The sequence below is a fragment of the Lissotriton vulgaris genome, chromosome 5 (genome assembly GCF_964263255.1).
Source record: "Lissotriton vulgaris chromosome 5, aLisVul1.2, whole genome shotgun sequence".
NCBI lineage: Eukaryota > Metazoa > Chordata > Amphibia > Caudata > Salamandridae > Lissotriton > Lissotriton vulgaris.
Window position 1 is genome coordinate 273,059,522 of NC_141693.1, and position 17,833 is coordinate 273,077,354.

The window sequence follows — 17,833 nt, forward strand, 5'->3', positions numbered from 1 at the left end:
TATTGTGTTTTTTAATATATGTAATGTGTTTTGAAATGTATGTATTTTATACTTTTTGTCTGTGCTTTTATGAGTGCATAACTCGAATAAAGCTTTTTCAATGAGACAATGAAAAAAAAAAAGATGAATTCAAACAAATATATTCTGGACGATTTAGCGAGGGCAAATCACATGCAGCGGCTTTGCTCCAAGCAAGCATGCTTGTTACCTAAAGTGTCTTTCAGTTCCTCCTCCCTCTCCTACCGCGCGGACCTAGCCTCTGCGGTGAAATCACCTGAAAGGCCTGCGCTCAACCCCAGCAAGCTGCCTGGTGTGCTAAACAGACAACAGTTAGGAAGCTTACCTGGGGGCAGAAGGCAAGAACGAGGAAGCAAGAGTTTGTGCCTCCAACGCCTGGAGCTCGGAACGGGAGGAGGGAGAGCGCAGGGCGACGAGAAAAAATGGCGCCCGCCAGCTTCTGAATTTTTTGGAATTCTGGGGCGTGGTTTTGCTGTCCTGAGTGACGGACGACGTCACTGTCTAAAGAACAGCAAAACTTACGTCCCCAAATCCGAAAAAGACGGAGCCTCTTCGGACGGACAGCTCTCTCCTCCAATGGCTGGCCTCCGTTTAGGAAGCCAGCCAATGGAGGGAGAGCCAAAAAGAGGGAGGGATAAAGCAGCCCTCTTACTGACAATAAATCTCGGACTTCTGGTCTGCCTTCGGCAGACCGGATATTACCTCGACCTAAAAAGGAATAGATTTAAAGATCAGTTATTAAGAATGACTTAAAAAAACCTGGAACGAACGAGAAATATAATTACACTGAATAGAAAGTAATAGAACGTTATTGTACTGTGGATCCACCCTTTTAAGTTATGCAGAGAAAAGAGCAGAAAATGTGCTTCACCTCAGAGTACCCAATTTCAGATTGCTCACTTTAGACTATTTCCCGGGCATCAGACTGGATCCGGAAAATCTTGAGCAGTACCTCAGCAGGTGAAGTTGATTGGTTCTGCATCATCGGAAGTGATGCCATGGTGCCCCTTATAAGAGCCATCCCAGCACACTGACATCAGTTTCTTTCATGACTATTTCCAAAACAAAAATGCAGAGCCATGTAAAAACGAATGTTTAGACCACTAAGTAGTTTCTAATGGGATTTTTTAGGTGAAGAGCCCAATTTGCTCAGCAAGCAAGAGGGAAGGTCAAGAGCAGTGCTTAATTTGTAAAATATTAAGTGCCAGGGCTCTGAACAGGAGGCCACTGCAGCTTGCACCACCCATTGCCCTGGTCATTGCTGCCAAAACAACTATTAACCATCTCTCTCGCATGCAAATGCGACAGTTCTGATTTCAGGTCCTCAAAGCTAAAGGAATGGCTGGGGAGGCAGGTATGAAACATTTTAATGTATATTGTATTCCTAAATAACCGCTGTTCTGCTAATCTCTAAATTAGATAAGCAGCGCCACCATGTGGTAGATTGTTCTAAGCGTGGTGTTGACAATCAGGTGCCGGTGCAGAGCACCAGAAACCAATTTAGTGCTGGTGCTGAGCACCGGAAAGCACTGGCTCAAATTAAGCACTGGTCAAGAGGAATCTGTAGTTAGAGTCTTTACCAGAAAAAGCATTACCGAAGGCAACTAACTTGTTCTTCTGATAGAGACTTCTAACCACAGACTCCTCACCTGAGAATAACATAGCAATATTTCCACAGTGGTGGGTTTGCGAAGTGGTTCAAACCAGAAAATCCTAAAGGACAGAATGGGAACATTTACCATTTCAACAGACCTGACTGTCCATACAGTAGTGCTTCATGAACTTGTGGAGGGATGCCCACGTAGAGGCTTGGTAGATTTCCAGGACAAGTACCCTGCGTGTCAACACAGTAGCAGCGGCCTTGCCCTGGTGGAATGGGCCCTCAAGTAGCTTCTTCTTAGCTAATGGTAGCCGATTTCAGTGTACAATCCATCAAGAGATGGTCCCTTCTGCACAGCCTTGGATCTTTTTCACCCCATTAAAACCGATGAAGAGCTGATAGTCTACCCGATGGTCTTCGGTGCGATCAAGGAAGAGAGTTCTCTTTGGGTCCAGGCAATAGAGTCTCTCCTCGTTCGAAAGATGAGGTGGAGCGACAAATGTAGGCAGAGTATTGTACTGGTCGGAAATGAAACTGCGTGACAACTTTTGGCAGAAAAGAGGCATGCGCCCACAGAACCAGTTTGTCAGGGAAAAAGATGGTGTACAGAGGGCGAACTAACAGAGCTTGAAGCTTGCGGACTCTCGTGGCCGATGTAACGGCCACTGGGAAGACCATCTTGATATGTAAGAGCTGCAGAGGATAGCTCAACTGATTAAAAGATCTAAACGAAACGCGTTTGCTGGATTATGCTCTTTTTGTACCAACTAAATAAAGCTGATGACTAAATTGGATGCTTTACTGGACTCATTATCTGGACAGTAGTGAATCCGATTACCGTCTATGGTGCACCACTCCATTAATTCTATTAGGTACCCTTAACAGTGCCCAGGGCAAGGCCTTGCCATGCCATAGACAAAACAAACAGCAACACCTCTGACAGCAGTGTAGCAAGGATTTAATCTAGTGTGAGACACACCTAGCCACAAACTTATCCCAACAGCAGGCGTTTACAGCTTTAGTGGAGGGACGCCTGTCTGTCAAGATGATATCACAGACCTTGGAAGGAAGATCAAAATCCCTCAACTTTCACGGCTTAATCTACACATATAAAGGCGAAGAGTGCGCAAGTTCAGGGGTAGGAACCTTCCCTTTTTCTGTGACTGGAGATCCTCCCAGAGGGGCAGCCCTGCTCTGAGGACTGATGTTCAGTAGGTCGGGAAACTGAACTCTCAGTGCCCTCTCCGGCGCCAATAGAATGACTTGACCTAGTTCGGTTCTGAACTTCTTGAGAACTCTGGGCAGGAGTGGTATTGGCAGCATAGTGTACAGGAATCCTTAGTTCCATCTGAGATGGAATGAGTCGCTGAGCGAGAACCGCGGTGGCGAACAGCTCAAGCCAAGGTTATCCCCACATGTAGAAAAGACGTTGTGCCACCTTCGGGTATAGTCGTCATTTATGATCCACAAGGCATCCATTGATGAGTTTATCTGCCTTGGTGGTGTCCAGTGGCACCCTCCCCACCCTGGTGCTGCATAACCAGGAAGAGGTCCTGGGGCTATACCCACATCCAGAGTCGCTGAGCCTCCTGCCACATGGTCCACGATCCACACCCTGCCCTTTTTGTGGCCATACCAGATGGCTATGGTGTTGTCCGTCAACACCTGAACCAGCCTTCCCCTGATGGATGGGAGGAAGGCGTTCAATGCCAAGCAGATAGCTCTCAACTCCAGCCGATTAATGTGGAGTGAAGTCTCTGCCAGAGACACCAAAGGCAAACCAAGTGTGGGTCCAAGACAGACATTTGTCTGTGACATGCCCCCACACTGGTTACCCCCATGGATTTGTTGGGATTTGTTTGTCCCTAGCACACTGGGGGCAAAGCTTTTAATAACAAACAAAAAACTGACAATTAAAAGTCTAAAAAAGAAGACTGAGGTAGCTCTCCGGATATGGGCTGTAAGTGCAGAAAGAAAGGAACTGAAGAGGTCAGTGTGCCAGGGTGGTGCCTATATGGGCACTGCAAAGTCACTTCAGACACAGACTATCGACCTGATCAACCCCACCCACTGGCGTGCAGAGGTTCTGCTCAAGATTTTTCAGATCAAGTCTGATGCCTGGGGAATATTCGAAAATGGAGATTCTGTGGTTATAAGTATCAGAAATGGAGTGTGCAAGGAGTTAAAAAGTTTGATAAAGGCTGTATTGGAAATGCTTTGGCAAGGTGTACATGTGCATATTTCGATAAGATGAAATTAATAAAGATATAGAATAATTAAATGAAAGTCAATAAGATCTTAAAATCTTTCTGTACATTATATGACTGCTGCAAGATTTTCTTACAAATATTAATGAATATGAAAGAATTTGAGATGTAGGAAGACTTTGAAGGTAGAAATTACTTTTTTTTTTTAGATTTCTCTGTCTTCTTACATGTCTTAAACAGGTGCGCGAGAGGGAAAAGATGGACTGAAAAAGAATTGGCTCAGAGGTAGAAAAAAACACAAGCTGCATCAAAGGTTTTCTTAAAACCAGACTTAACATGCATAAACAGCAGAAATGAGCCAGAAAGGAAGGGGGGGGGGGTCTATCAGACATCAAAACTAAATTTGACCATGGGCAAACAGTCAACTTCTCCGCAGGAGATAGTATAAACAGGACACTGGAGCTGAGAAATTGACTTGTCACAAGAGCCACAGATGGTGAAAGGAGACACCCACTGTAAGACACCGAAAATTAGCTTATACGTTCTTGGTGCGTTTGGGCAACTACTCCAGTACACACACTTTCGAAACAGGATGGAATTGAGTTACTTACATTCAGTAATGTCTTTTCTGGTAGAGGCCAACTGTACATTCCTCTTCTTGTTAATATTCCCAGGTGTCAGACTGGATACAGAAACATTCATAGCAATACCCTTGCATGTCCGTAGGTAGCATCATGAACCTCCGCGATAGAACCACACGCCCCTAAAACAGCATTGGGGGCCTCTATATGCTCCACCTCAGAGTATGGACGTCTGTTTCTTTTTTAACTCTAGCAGCGCTAATGGACAGGGAGCCCATAGAACCCACCAGTGACATTTTGCAGATGTTTTCAATAGATGAAACTTTATTAATGGACTCTAGGATTACATTCCACAAAGGGGGTGGGGATTTGGGGAGGAATCTGCAGTAGGAGTCGCTACCAGAAAAGGCGTTACCGGCGTAAGTAAGGATAAGTTACTTACCTGTAATCCTAGTTCTCTTCCAGGGGTATACTCATCAAGGTCTAGACCCCGGAGCATTAAAACAAAATATATGCATACACACACACACACACACACACACACACACACACACACACACATATATATATATATATATATATATATATATATATATATACACACACACACACACACACACACAGTAATATGCATATATTTCTAATATACACACATATATAAATATGCAGCCCAAAAAACAAATTTTAGGCTCAAATATGCCAATGTTGTATTTTTCATTTGAAAAAAGTCAATCATATAAAATAACATTTCCATAAAACAGAGAAATGTACTTCCAACTTGTTTTTGAACATAGCCTTTATTTTCAAAGAAAAAGGCAAGGTGATAGCAGGCAGATTAGCCTAGAAGGCTGCATATAGACCACTCAGAGAAAAAACTGGAACTGTGCCTTTAAGACCTCAAGCTCCCATCATGCCCCACAGGTGACAGTCAGGTCAGGTCTTTTTGACTGCATATTACACTGTATAAATAACATGAGGAAAAATTATTCTGCAATAGACATGGTATTCGTCCAGGGAGGAGGGATTCTATGGCAGGACCGGAGGTGAGGATAATGCTCTGTTTTCTTTATTTTCCATCACCAGCAGATTCAACATTATAACAAAAAACTCTCTCCCAAGAACCATGGGGAAAGGTCAGTCCAAGAGGTCAGCCAATCCGCTTCCACGTCTGCCCTTAAGGTGTGGAGACTGCTGGGATACATCCGCTTACTTTTCCTGCTCACCAGCAAGTTAATTCGCTTTCCATTCTCTATGGTCTTGGTTATAGTATTCTAGCATGTTCTTTATACCCGACTGTATAGAAATTGTCTGTTTTACAATGCTGTGATGACGCTTTGTTTGTGTGAGTGATAGCGTTATTTCTTCCTTACAGCATTGTCACCGCGGGAGCATTCGCATCGCTCCTTTCACGGCTGTGTATTTCGCGGGCTTGTGGTACCACGTGCGGCCGCCAAAGAGCAGCACATCTCTTCGGTGCTTGCCGCAATAGTTTCCAGTCAGGAAATTCCTGTTGGAGCGTCCCACCGAGCCCGTTTTTTCCTCGCGCTTGGGTCGGTAGTCGCCCAGTGAGCCAAACACTTGTAGAGGTTGTCATTACTTATATTTTTTTGGACGGGCTCAGCCCAGGCAAGCTGTTTTTATATAGATTGCTGATATCTATGGTGACAGTACCCTCTTTATCTAGTGGGTGTTGAGCCCGTGGGTTGGTTACCCGTATTCCTAGCTTGCAAGTCAAAAATATAGGTTCCTTGACCCACAAAAATCTGGGAACCTAGGTTCCCCAAAATAGTGTGACTCCTCAGTCCTGACAAAAGTAAGGGCATTGGTCCTATGGAAGATGAGTATGTGGAAGAAGAGTCCTTTCAGGTCCTCCCTATCGATGACTTCTGCGATGCGGTGAATGCATCTATACACCACGCAGTCGCTGCAGCCAAGGGACCCTTTGAGAAGCGCATTATGGAGGTAGCGTATACGTATGCTTCTGGGGAACGCCAACCCCCTACGCGTCCCCCTAAGAGGAAACCAGAGGCGGCGGTTGCGATGGGGGCCTTTGAACGCCTTAAAAAGGCCTTCTTGGCGAGTTCCCCTGTCCCTCAGGTAGAGCCCTTAGTGGAGGTTGCCCCCTCATTCCCAGAAGGTGTTGACGACGAGGGTGACTAGTCCCCTACAGAGTCCCTAGACGAACCAGGCCCTTCCAGGCCTTGGCGTCCTACCCAGGATGCGACAGCAGCCCCCCCTGGCATGTTGGTCCCGGAGGATTTGGTCCACTCTCGTTCCTCTGTTTGAACCCCGAGTGAAAAGGAGGCGCAGTTTGTGGCTGGTCGCATGAGGAAACCCCTCGAGAAAGAGATAAGGGCCTGCCTGCGGGCAAAGTGTCCTCGCGGGTAAGGTGGCAGTTACACCAGAGATAGATGCCAGGATGGCCACCATTCTCCAAAAGTATGTTAGGGACTCTAAAAAAGGGATTGATCGTTCCTGGAAAGCGTGCGCTGGTCGCATGAGGAAACCCCTCGAGAAAGAGGTTAGGGCCTGCCTGCGGGCAGAGTGTCCTCTCCCGGCTCTGGCGGGTAAGGTGGCAGTTACACCAGAGATAGATACCAGGATGGCCACCATTCTCCAAAAGTATATTAGGGACCCTTAAAAAGGGATTGACCGTTCCTGGAAAGCGTGCCAGGATAAACTCCTGGATGCATGTGGACCCTCACAAAAATATTGGATTTAGGGGAGGAGGATAAGGCCTCAGGAACCACGCTTTCCCCGGGATCCATCTCAGGTTGGGCCCAGAGGGCCATAATATTCCTAGGGAACGCTAATTGTGCTCTTTCAGCCGAGCGGAGGCGTTCCTTGCTCCTCAAGGTTGACCCAAAACTGGGGGACTTGGCCTCCTCAGAAGCGGGGCCGGTGGCGGACAGGGGGCTCTTTGGTGAGCCCTTTGTGAAAGAGCTCACAAAATGTGTCACCACCTTCACCACACTAGACAAGGTGCAGGCTTCTATTAAGCGGGAGTTTCATCCTAAGGTTTTTGTCGGGGTCGGTCGTGGCCGGGGGCGCTCGACCGGCCGCTTCTACACCCAAGCCCCTGACAAAAGCTTAAAAAAAATGCGGAGCAGCCCAAGCAAGAATTCTTCCAATCTAGAAGAAACGGCAGGGGAAGCGGCGCCAGAGGAGGAGGCAGAGGACCATTCCAAAATCAAACAGGTGAGTCTCTCTCCTTATCCCAACATACAAGCGGGGGGCAGACTACCTCTGTTTGCACACAATTGGGAGGTCATTACCTCAGACTCTTAGGTGCTTTGGACCATCAGGGGTTTTCAGATAGTTTTACGGGACAAGGAGGTCCACGATCTTCTTTGCAAAGGGGCAATAGACTATTCCTCCCTCCATCCAAAGGGTTTCTTAAGCAATATCTTCTTAGTAGACAAAGTGGATGGGGGTCAGCGTCCAGTTATCAACCTGAAGGAGTTCAACAGCTGGTTGGTGTACCGCCATTTCAAAATGCAGGGAATCCACCTGCTGCGTGACCGCCTGATCCCCCAACGACTGGATGGTGCGCCTCAAACTGAAGGACGCCTACCGGTCAGTCCCGATCTTCCCCCGCATCGCAGGTTTCTGCAATTCTCGTGGAGGGGCCAGGTCTATGAGTTCACTACTCTACCCTTCGGCCTCGCGTCTGCCCCTTTGTGGTTCACCAAGGTCCTCAAGCCAGTGGTGGAATTCCTCAGGGCCTGAGGTTTCCGACCCTTGATCTACTTCGACGACATCCTTATGATGGCGCAGTCCCCAGATCTTCTATCCCAAAAGTTGCAGACAGCAGTGAATCTATTGCAGAGCCTTGGTTTTGTCATCAACAGGAAGAAATCCCTTCTTGGTCCGGACCAGCAAACAACATTTCTGGGGTTTGTCATAAACTCAGTCGACACCACTCTGAGCCTTCCCTCCAGGAAGGTCTCCAAGATTCGGCTGGAGCTTCGGCACACGTTAGCCAGGTCCTCGATCTCTCTCAGGCAGATCGCCAGAGTGGGGGGAATCCGGTCGTCCTCCATCCAGGCCATCTTCCTTACACTACGGAGCACTTCAATGGCTGAAAGATACTCACCATTGGAGTGGCCTGCAGTACTCGGAACTCGTTCCCCTTTCAGACGAGGTTCGCCTGGAAATGCAGTGGTGGCTAGACCACATGGAGGCCTGAAATGGAAGGGCCATTTTCAGCTCCACGTCAAACATCGTCAGAGTTGGACGCCAGCAGGTCTGGATGGGGAGCCCGCAGCAGTGACTCCATCACAGGAGGAAAGTGGTCTGCAGATAAGCAGCGACTCCACATCAATTGCTTGTAGCATTTGGCAGGTTCCTTCGCCATCAAGTGTTGGACGAAGGTCAAGATCAGTTGTCATGTACTCCTCAAGATGGACAATGTGTCAGCAGTTTCTGCTGACACATTGGTTATGTGTCCTGCACACCTGGGGGGTGCAACAAGTCCAAGGTGCTAGCGGACACGGCCAAAGAATTCAGGACATTCTGCCTTCAGAACAATGTCTCGGTAACGGCGGAATACCTTCCGGGAGCGTCCAATGTGATAACAGACTGGTACTTCCGCGAGTGGTCGGATGTGAGCCTGTGGCAATTGAACCCCCAAGTCTTTCAGAGGCTTCATGCACTTTGAGGCCTGTTCTCTGTAGACCTCTTTGCCTCTCGGCTGAATCATCAACTACCGAAGTTCTTCAGTTGGAAGCCGGACCCTCTGGCGGCGGCCACGGACGCCTTCCTACAAGATTGGGCATCGGAAACGGGGTATGCCTTTCCCCCGTTCGCAATGATTAAGCGTCTCTCGCACAGGTTTGCCGCCAACAGGCGAAGGTAGTCCTAATCACACCGTATTGGAAGTCGCAAGTTTAGTTTCCAGTTCTTCTGGAACTTTCTTTTCTCCAATCCTACTACCCCTAGATCAGTCGATTCTTCAGAATCCCCAGGGAGGGCCTCACCCGTTGGTTCTGCAGAATCAGATGCCCCTCATTGCTTGGAGGATTTCCAGCAACGCTGGAGACTCAGAGGCTTATCGGGAACAGCTCAGAACATCCTGGCGGCAGCATGGGCCAAGGGCATCAACAAAAGATACCACTCGACCTGGTCTGGGTGGGTGGGTTGGTGCCTTAGCAGGGACCAAGATCCTGTGGGTTGCGATGTGCTCCATGTCCTGAACTTCTTGGCTTCTCTAGCCTCAGATGGTTTGGCGTACCGCACCATAAATTCCTACAGATCGGCGATCTCGGCGGGTCATATTCCGGTGCAGGGCAACCCGGTTGGAGAACACCCGTTTGTCTGTAAGTTGATGAGAGGTATTTGCCTATCTTTGCCACCGTTACCAAGGTTCTCACAATTGTGGTATTCTAATGGGTACTTGTCTAGAAAGGAGCTATCCGCAAAGTTGGCCATGTTACTGTGCTTGATCTCCTGTCGGAGAGTTTCCAACGTGAGAGCCCTAGATTTGCATGGACGGATTTTTACTCCCCAGGGAGTCACCTTTCACATTTCACGCCGCACTAAATCGAACTCCCGGCTAATTTCCTATCCGGCGTTCGACAAACATCCCAAGTTATGTGTAGTGCCCTGCCTCAAGGCACATGAGGTCATGACAGAAGAGTATATACCTCAGGGTGTCACCCAGTTCATTTCCCTCAGGAAACCCTTCAAGGCTGTGTTTCCTCCCACCACTGCAAGATGGCATTGACATTTCGCACTTCGGTGCTCACTCAGCTTTTTCCCTAGGGGCTCGCCTAGATGATATTATCAATGCTGCTGAATGGTCATCGGATTTGATGTTTAAAAGATTCTATTTTAGGCCAATCGTTGATATGGCTTCCCTGGTAGTGAACAAGCTTTGAACTGGCATAGTCCTCACCTCCGGTCCTGCCATAGAATGAAAAATTTCCTAGTAGACACAACGGAAAGTTTCAATTCTATTAAGTACTCGGAGGCGAGGATTATTCCCTCCCATGGTTCCTGAGGATGCAGTCACCCCTGTTCTTCCCTACCCAAATTATGGCACAGTTTCTAAGTATGGTATAAGTATTGTTTTCAGTCCTACTATTCTTACAAATTGGATAAACTAATTGTTTGATTAGTTCCTGTTGTGCCTTCATTCGTGTCAAATGCAGTTTGCCATGCTTTGATGATGGTGACGACAGTTAAGTTCTGATTAATTCCATGTTCTTTCCTTTTGTTAGGATTGGACCTTCCAAAGACGGACTAATGATGTTTGCTGGAGTCTCATCGGTTCGCAGTCAAGAAAGAGGAGGTATCCCAGCAGTCTCCACACCTTCAGGGCAGACATGGAAGCGGATTGGCTGACCTCTTGGACTGACCTTTTCCCATGGTTCTTACGATAGAGAGTTTTTTGTTATAATGTTGAATCCGCTGGTGCTGGAAAATAAAGAAAGCAGAGAATAATTCTCGCCTTAGAGTCCTTAATAGAATTGAAACTTGGCGTTGTGTCTACTAGGAAATTTTTCATTGTTGCTTATGACTTTGGTGAGTATACCCCTGGAAGAGAACTAGGATTACAGGTAAGTAACTTTCCTTCTCTTCCAAGGGATACTCATCAATAGTCATAAGCACTGAATAGAGTAGCAAGCCCATCCCTGAACCCTGCGGACACATACCTGCATATCAAAAATATTATGAATCATTCAATTATCCACATAAATTCCTCAAGGATGCTTGACCAAACTGAGCATCCGCCTGAGTATCAGAATCTAAGCAGTAATGGTGGGCAAAGGTGTGGACCGAGCGCCATGTAGCTGTTTTACATATCTCTTGAATATGTATATTTTTAAGCAGAGACGTAGTAGCGGCTTTACTCCTCGTAGAGTGAGCCCTTGGCTTGCCAGGGAGCTGCTTGTGAGGTAGCTGAAAAGATAATGTTATGCAAGATACTACTAGTGATGGACCTTTTAGAGGAGGGAAAACCAGTGTGCATTGGACCACAGTTAACAAAGACGGTCCGAATTTCTGATATCCTTTGTTCTATCCAGATAGAATTTTAACACCCTTTTTAGATCAAGAGAATGCAACGCACTCTCAGGAGGTGTGGTAGGATTTGGAAAAAAAGTCGGTAGAGTAATAGACTGATTTATATGAAAGTTGGAGATCACCTTAGGTAGGCAACTCAGGTGAGTTCTCATAACCATTCGATTAGCATGAAAAACGAGATAAGGCTGTGTGGAACAACCTGAATCTCGCTGACTATGCGAGAAGAGGTATTTGCTACTAGAAAAGCGGCCATTCAAGAGAGGTGCTATAGAGAAGCTTTGTGAATAGGTACAAATGGGTGGCCCAATAATTTAGAGAGGACCACATTACGTTCCCAGGCAGGGGAAGATAACAGAATTGGTAGGTAGACCTTTCTTAGCCCTCCCAGGAAGTCTTAAACAACTGGCATTGTGTTGCATTTGCCATTTTACACGTGCTAAATCATATGTTGTTGCATTTGCCATTTTAAACGTGCTAAATCATATGTTGACCTCGATTCCATGCAATGCTCTGATCTTCTATTTTGTTGCATCGCACTTCCATCTTGAGCTGCCTTGACCTGGAGTTACACTTTAGCAGTAACATAAACATGTTATTCACGTAAACCAGTACAAGCAGGTGCGAGGCATCTCGTGAGGATGCCTCGTGAGGTTATGTTGTACCTTCAGAGTGTTTTCATGCATTCCATACTTATAGCTAGAACAGAGGGAGGATGGCTGTGCCAGTCTCCAAGGCCGGAGAGTGGGAAAGGAATGTCTTTTGCCTCGACACCGCCTAAACAGAATCTGGCCAGGTCTGTCTGGGTGGGTCTGATGCAGAGATGGGGGCCAGCACTTGTGAAAAGATGGGCGAGAGCGCCTGCTAGAGGCTTCTCGAACAGGTTGATTTAAGCTATAAAAAGCGGGGTCTGTGGGGTGGAGCTCAGGAACTCAGTCTTGGAGTGGACGCACTCGCGGGACAACTTTGGTGCCCGAAGAGATTACTCCCTGACCTGCCGGTCTGCGGGTTCCCGACCTGGTGTTCAGTGCTTGGCCTAGGGATGTTGAAGTCTCCGGTGCTGCAAATGAATCTGGTGAGGTGCTTTGTACATTAACTGTTTATATACCTGTATTCACAGTTTCATATTTATGTATATAGTGTGGTGTATTCATTGTTTATTGCCTTTCACTCGGTGCCTAAGACTTTCTTATTTGCAGTGACTTATTGCCTTTGCCTACAATATTAATAAAGCTCATTTTTACCTCCAGTGGAGTGTTGGAGTTTCTCTGTGAGTAAGTGGTGTGCGTAAGTTCAGATAACGCAAGTGGGCAAAGCAATACATTTTGGCGTAGTCGGCAGGATATGAAGGTTGATTTAAAAGGGGAAAATATTGGGTTTTTTTTAGAAATAGAAAGTAGACTCTCAGATATCAGTTGATTTATTTGCATGGGGTTAGCCCATATGGTGTTCTGGCTCATGAGTGAGCTAATTGTGTTTGGTTGAACGAGAATTATTGTGTGTTTAAATGTGTTTTGTATAAAGGGCTTGTGAATAGCTTTTTACGTTAGGCAGAAAGGGCAGGATCCCTTTACAGTGTTCAGTAAAAGAAATGCATTTAAAATGTGCGCAGCTGCAACGTGAATGTAACATCTCAGAATATAATCCTGAAAGGTGGGATGACATTTCAGATAGAGATAGTGGGGTTATTTTTAATGTGTTTAACATGCGTCCACAATTTGAGCATTTGCAAAAAGAGCTGAAGGAAATGTTAATTGATGCCCAGTGTGAAAATATTCCTTTGACAACAGAATTAAACGTGCATGATTTACATGTGAAAAATGTTACAGAAAATCCAGTCAGGTTGCCAATTGCACAGGCTGTTTTAATTAATTCTTCCGAAGAGGGTTTTCAGTCAGAAAGGAAAGATAAGAAGACCCGTGTTTTAGAATTAACGATCACCAGTGGTGGAAATAAATTAGACCCAACAGTCTATGATGAACTGTGCTTTAAAAGAGAAATGTACCCATATGTTTTTGAAAATGTACAACAGCAGAGTGTGTATGACTGGTTAATTAAAAGGTTTAAAAATGTATTTTGTGATATTACCCAAAAGCAATGTGCCCATTCTAGCTACAGTGAAGTGCAGGGACTTTTCAATTTAGATGCAGAACAAATGCCCATGAATCTGTACTTGTGCACACTAAAAGATACTGGACAGAACAGTATGAGAGAAAATGTGATTTGCTTATGGGAGATTGCATTGGTTATAAAATGGCCCATTTAGACAGGGAAGGTTGTCTGTGCAGAACAGAATTAAACAGAAACAGATTTGTTAACATCAATCACAAGAATAAAATGTTTCGGAAATTCGAGAATTCCTAGATTATGACAATAAACTGATGCTGCCCCAGATAATGTTACAGAAGTACCATGAGACTTTGTATGCGACCTTTTACTGTTGCCAATGCTTTGCTTTTTACTCACCAATAGTCTCATAGATAAATGACAGTTTAGAATTTGCGCTTGAATTAGTTAGAAGTGTGGAGCTTTAAAAAGAGAACGCAGGGTGTTGATGGAGTTCAAAAGAGGTTGAGTCTGTTTTTTGTCTTAGACGAAAGAAAGGGTTTTTTAACATCATGCTGTTCCATTTAAGAAGGGAAAAGTTCCACAGCTTTTAGGTTGTGAATGGCTGGGAACATACAGGCTTTGATCTTGAAGAAAAAGATAGCACAGCCTGCCTCGGAGCATTTTGTGAAGGCGGGGCTCAAAAGCGAGTACAGGAGCAGAGTCTTCCCTGCTTGGTATGTTTGGCGAGCACCCAAATTGTGTCCGCGGAAGAGCTCAGTGTAAAGGAGGGGGGATTCCACTCTTCAGACTGTGAAGCTTCCTTTAATACGAAAGAGAGGGAGGCTTGCAAAGGTGCAGGCTTCATCACCATCATGCCCCCTCCCTATGAGGAGGTAGGCAGGGCAGACAGAAATTGGCAGGCGCTTCGCTCTTGGAATGTGAGCTCCTCGAAGGGAGGGTTGCGAGGCAGAGAGCAGGCTCTGTTAGGGTTGAAATTGAGCCAGCCCTGGGACGCGGACATCTCCGAACGGAGGGGGTCTGCTAGCTAGGAGTGAGAAGGGTGTGAAGGGATTTCCCCAGCCCCTCTGACTGTGACAGAAAAAATCAGATTTTGCCCAAATAAATTTAGAGGATATAATGCAGGTAGTATTCTTGAACTATTCCCCAGATCTAGAGGAGAGCTTTGCAGACAGAAATAAAATATGGGACCTTGAGAGATGTAAAAAGAACATTATGTGTTTTTGAATTGAAGAATTTTTGCAAGACATGTGATACTTGTTTATCGTTTCAGATTGCGGTGCCGGGGTGCAAGTGATGCCCTCCCTGTATGCATGGGCCCTCACCCCCCCTTTTATTATTTTAGCTTGTTATTTTTTGGAGAGTGGACCCCCAAACTCCCCCAAGCCTGGAGCCAGACTGGATGGTGGTGATGTCCTGGGGCTGATGGCAGACGGGAGCTGATGATCTATGGAGAACCAGATCAGATGGGGTTCTTCCTTGTCGAGGGGATACTGATGAAGATGGATGCCAGAGAGCTGTCATCTACATAGATGGACAGCAGAGTGTGCTACAATTGGAACTGTCCCCTTCAAGTGAGGCTGACTGTTAAAGCGTGAGAGCTGTGTGTCTTTCGCACAGGAGAACTGCTTGTGTCCCCTGACAAGAGACAGTGGTGTTTTTTGTTTTGCTTTTTTCACAGAAAAGAACACTTTTTTTCAGTAGAGACACTTTGCTGCAGTTGGAGTAGATATTTTCTGAGCTACAGTTGGCTGCCTTGGCAGTAGAATTTGCAGTTTCATTATTAGAGGTTCAATTGACACAAGCTGAATTATTTTGAGATATTTCACCTGAGTTCTTGTTTTAAGTAATGCAGTAAGTTTAAAAAGAACAAAAAGAGAAAACCAGTTCATTATGATCTGCTTTGAATTCAATGTTTTTGAGTAGTCACTTTAACACAAGAGTTATTGATTACGTTTTTGATTCTGTAATGCAGTTTTTACTCTTTCAAATATAGCCTACAGTCTTGTATCCTTCACTCTGACAATTTAGTTTTTAAGGTTTTGCCTTTAAATGAGACATGCAATGTTTTAATGACAATCAGATCTTCAGTTAGATTTTATTTAGTTGCTGGTTATTATGCATTGATACTGCTTTTACAGTTAACAGATACAGTGCCCCAATGATAGTTTTGCTTTTCAGTCATGATATTCAGTTGCTAGTTATTTTGCAATAATTCCAATTTTGCAGTTAAAAGATGCGGTCATAGCTGTGCCTTTAATTCAGTGATTTTATTTTTGATATATGTGAATGGTGATGTTCAAGGGTCAAGGGGCGCTCTCCCTTTTTCGTCCCAGATCCATGGTATTTAGACCAATGGGGTATGATGGGTGAATCGAAGGTCAAGGGGTGGAATGTGTTGCATTTGCCATTTTACACATGCTAAATCATATGTTGTTGCATTTGCCATTTTAAACGTGCTAAATCATATGTTGACCTCGATTCCATGCAATGCTCTGATCTTCCATTTTGTTGCTCGCACTTCCATCTTGAGCTGCCTTGACCTGGAGTTACACTTTAGCAGTAACATAAACATGTTATTCACGTAAACCAGTACAAGCAGGTGCGAGGCATCTCGTGAGGATGCCTCGTGAGGTTATGTTGTACCTTCAGAGTGTTTTCATGCATTCCATACTTATCGCTAGAACAGAGGGAGGATGGCTGTGCCAGTCTCCAAGGCCGGAGAGTGGGAAAGGAATGTCTTTTGCCTCGACACCGCCTAAACAGAATCTGGCCAGGTCTGTCTGGGTGGGTCTGATGCAGAGATGGGGGCCAGCACTTGTGAAAAGATGGGCGAGAGCGCCTGCTAGAGGCTTCTCGAACAGGTTGATTTAAGCTATAAAAAGCGGGGTCTGTGGGGTGGAGCTCAGGAACTCAGTCTTGGAGTGGACGCACTCGCGGGACAACTTTGGTGCCCGAAGAGATTACTCCCTGAGCTGCCGGTCTGCGGGTTCCCGACCTGGTGTTCAGTGCTTGGCCTAGGGATGTTGAAGACTCCGGTGCTGCAAATGAATCTGGTGAGGTGTTTTGTACATTAACTGTTTATATACCTGTATTCACAGTTTCATATTTATGTATATAGTGTGGTGTATTCATTGTTTATTGCCTTTCACTCGGTGCCTAAGACTTTCTTAGTTGCAGTGACTTATTGCCTTTGCCTACAATATTAATAAAGCTCATTTTTACCTCCAGTGGAGTGCTGGAGTTTCTCTGTGAGTAAGTGGTGTGCGTAAGTTCAGATTACGTAAGTGGGCAAAGCAATACAGGATTTAAAAAAAGAAGCCTGAATGGGAAACTTTCTATAAGCTGTAATTGCTGCCAAATGTACTCTAATAGGAGAGAACTTTAAGCCTGCTTTAGCTAAGTACAAAAGATATGGCAAAATAACCAGTTCTTGACCCAGGATAGGGTCATGACCATTAGCTGTACACCATAGATAAAAACACTTCCATTTGAAAGCATCCAACTTTCTTGTCGAAGGCCTTCTCGTTTCTTTTAAGATCTGTATAAAGTCCTGTGAGAGGCCTAAGTGACCATATTGTAGGAAGTCAGGAGGCATGCTGTCAATCTCAGTGACGGAAGGTTGGGGTGAAAAACCTTCCTTACTAACTTGGTTAACAGATCCGGAAGGCATGGCTCTGTGGTGTCTTTGAAAGGTGTAGCAGGTTTGTATACCACCACTGGTGAGGCCACTCTAGTGCAATCAGGATCATCTCTGTCCTGGATTTGTAGAGCTTACTGATCACCAGTGGTATGAGAGGGACTGGTGGAAAGGCATAAAGTAATTTCTCTGGCCAGTCGATCAACATTGCATTCCCTCTAGAGCCTGGTTGAGGATACCTGGATGCGAAGGCGCAGCATTTTGCGTTTGCCGTGTCTGCGAATAAGTCAATGTCTGGAGAATACCATCTCCCAAAAATGTCTTGTGTTATCTCGTCTTTTATCACCCAGTTGTGAGCTTCGACGAAGTTTCAGCTCAGGTCATCCGCCTGTGCATTGAGGGTGCCTGGAAGGTGAACTGCAGATATATACATGATCCTTGCCAGTCGCCATTTCCAAATTGCTTGAGCCTCCAGAGACAGGGGTCTGGATCTGGTCCCTCCCAGTTTGTCAGGTAGTACATTGTTGTGGTGTTGTCCGTCTGAACCAACAGGAAAAGTGACTATGGATGGGAAGAACTCTTTAAGAGCCAGATGTACCGCTCTGAAATCTAACATGTTGATGTGGTAAGTTTCTCCTTTTCCTACCACATCCCCTGGATCCGAAGAGATCCCATGTGAGCACCCCAGCCTTGAAGG

General features: G+C 45.7%; 1 long non-coding RNA gene across 1 annotated transcript; it reads left to right on the forward strand.

Annotated features, from left to right (window-relative positions):
• The first annotated feature begins 12,140 nt into the window (after positions 1–12,140).
• LOC147710680 (uncharacterized) lies at positions 12,141–16,726 on the forward strand. The gene is made up of 2 exons (XR_015295871.1): positions 12,141–12,504; positions 14,770–16,726. It is a non-coding gene; the product is annotated as an uncharacterized LOC147710680 (long non-coding RNA).
• Positions 16,727–17,833: the final 1,107 nt, after the last annotated feature.